At 50.9% G+C, this 2498-nt stretch overlaps 1 long non-coding RNA gene across 1 annotated transcript; it reads left to right on the plus strand.

Annotated features, from left to right (window-relative positions):
• Positions 1–279: 279 nt before the first annotated feature.
• On the plus strand, positions 280–1440 carry LOC140681123 (uncharacterized). Its single transcript, XR_012052371.1, has 3 exons — positions 280–562; positions 653–712; positions 904–1440. It is a non-coding gene; the product is annotated as an uncharacterized lncRNA (long non-coding RNA).
• The last annotated feature ends 1058 nt before the right edge of the window (positions 1441–2498 follow it).

Consider the following 2498-nt stretch of genomic DNA (forward strand, 5'->3'; position numbering starts at 1 on the left):
GCCAGCCTGTGTCTGCTCAGTGGCTTGTTCAGCATCTGCTCAAAGTGTCAGCTGTGAGGGCTGGCCCTGCCTGATCCCAGGTGAGACCTGCCATGGCTGTCACTGCCAAGGACACTTGGATGCACTGAAGGCATGTGGTGCTGTGCTCAGTCAGACCCAAGACAGCCTCCTAGCAAAGGGCTTTAGGATAAGGCAAGCTCAGAAAGGTGGGAATGGGAACAGAGAAATGAAATAATTGGTAGAGCAAAGGTAAGGCCAAGTATTTTATATCTGCAGGTTGTGCTGGCCTGGGTAAAGCACATCTTGTGAACACTCCCACCCACAGGAGAGCCCAGACCCCTGTGGTGACATTCCCACACTGTCCCTCTGCTCCAGGTGGGCAGCCCTGATGTCAGCCAAGCTCTACGTGCTCATCACTGGCCCGACGGCAGCCGGGTTATCGACATCGAGAACATCAAGGAGCCCCGCAAGCCCTTCCACCTCTGCACTGTGGGGGAGCAGGTCCTGGCCCGCTGCTCTGGATTCAGTGGGCTGTGCTGGGGTGTGGTGGAAGGCATAAGTGGTAAGTGACACCCCCCTGGCCTGGGTTTGCAATCTGGGGCTGCTCAGGAGCAGATGGAGTTTAGTTCTGAAAGATCTTCTCTTCCTACAGAGCACAAAGGTATTTTGGAGAAGAAGCTGCTGGAAGATCGACAGCTCCTGGAGAAGTTAAGTGAGTAAGGGCTTTTGAAAATTGCACCTTTCAACTTCCATGGAGCTTTTTGGGTGGGAGGATGCTGAGCATGTTGTAGTCCCATCAAAAATTTCACATCATTGCAATCAGTGTACAAAGCACTGAGTGGGAGTGGAAGACAGACACGCTGCTGTCCCATTGCTCATCCTGAGTATCTCCCTTCCTTTCAGAAGAAGAACCAGCTGTCCACAGCATGATGCCATCCCCACCAAAAAAATCCAGGAAAACCTTTCCAAAATGGACCTCAGGGAATGCATCCAGGAAATACCCCAGTGACAGGAACTCTCCTGCAAAGCCACTGCTGAGGGTGGCTGAGGCCAGCCTGCCCCGTGATGCCAGCAGCTCCTCCATCAAGGACAGGCGTGTCCTGGGAAGCGTGGCAGGGAGTCCCTGCTCACTGGCAGCTCCCCCCCACCCAGCCAGTGCCTTCACACCTCCATCCACCTTCATCACCATGGCCATGCCAGGGCCAGGGACTTCCCAGAGTGAAGAGGACAGGGCTGGTCCAGCTGCCAGAGGTAACCTTGGGTTCTGGCTCTGCTGCCTGGTCCTGAGTGACAGGGTGGGATGGGGACTTGCAGAGCAGTCAGAAAACCTCTGCTTTGCTCCAGGGCTGTATGGGTTTGTCTCAGGGCTACAGAGGTTAGAGATGGCATTTCCTGGTCCTTTCCACCTGGGAGATCTGTTCCAGGAGGGCTGTCTAAAGGGAGATGCCTGTATGTAGGGTATGGTCTCTGCTCTGTCAGGCACCAGCTGTTTCCTGGGCTAGCAGTTCTCTCCCCTCAAGCCAAAAGACAATCTGAATGAATGAATGCCTGAATAACTGAAATTCCCAAAAGCCCTGTGTCTCCATTAGTCAAACCTTCTCAGATTTGCCTATTTCCCTATTTTTCCACCCACTACTGCACCCATTAAATGCACTTATGAAAATGTGCTAGTGTCTTATTTACCTGCTGACTAACAGCAGCATCCAGAGATGATTTGGCTCTACTTGCCTTGCCCCCACCATATCATTTGCACTTAGAACAGAAGCCCTTGAGATGCCACTTTTTTCTAATAACAAATCCCCATTGATCAGTTCTGGAAAGCCTGTCTGGATCACTGCTATGCAAATGGAATAAGGTGTTGCCATGCAATCTAGCAGGGGTGCTTAGATAATATGTTCTGGAGAGAGAGGGGTTCAGGACCTTTTCAACAGCTGATTTTTCAGCTTGTCTCTCACCCTTGCTGCAGATTATGTTGCCCCTCCAATGAAGAGGAAGCCAGATGGCATCTTGTCCCCGTGCCAACAGCAGATCTGTCTGAACAGGTAACACCTGAAAGCACAATAAAGAGCCTGAATGTTTCCCACCACACATATTGATTTCTGTCCACACTGTCTCCATTCTCTGGCAGTGCTTGCTTTGAGTAGATGCTTATGGAGGTTAAACCCAAAGCACAGAAGATAACAGAAGTTTGTGTGGGCACACACAGCAAGAAATGAGCCTGTGCTCTGATTCCATGGCGGGTCAGTGGGAGGTCCCCCATATCTGTGTGCCAGGGGGATGCAGAGGAGTTTGTGCACATTGAGAACCCTTCATGTTCCCTCTCAGTCTGTTTCATTCTTGTTGCAAATGAAACCAGAATTGACTTTGCTTTGAATTCCAGATAATTCTCCTCAGGAATGGATTTGAATGTGAGCACAAAGCTGTTTGTGGCAGTGCTGTTTAACTTGCTTGTTTCTTCCAGCCGTGAGGAGCGCAAGATTGATGCTTTGCAAGAGATG

The sequence above is a fragment of the Taeniopygia guttata genome, chromosome 31, assembly GCF_048771995.1.
Source record: "Taeniopygia guttata chromosome 31, bTaeGut7.mat, whole genome shotgun sequence".
In the NCBI taxonomy this organism is placed as follows: Eukaryota; Metazoa; Chordata; class Aves; order Passeriformes; family Estrildidae; genus Taeniopygia; species Taeniopygia guttata.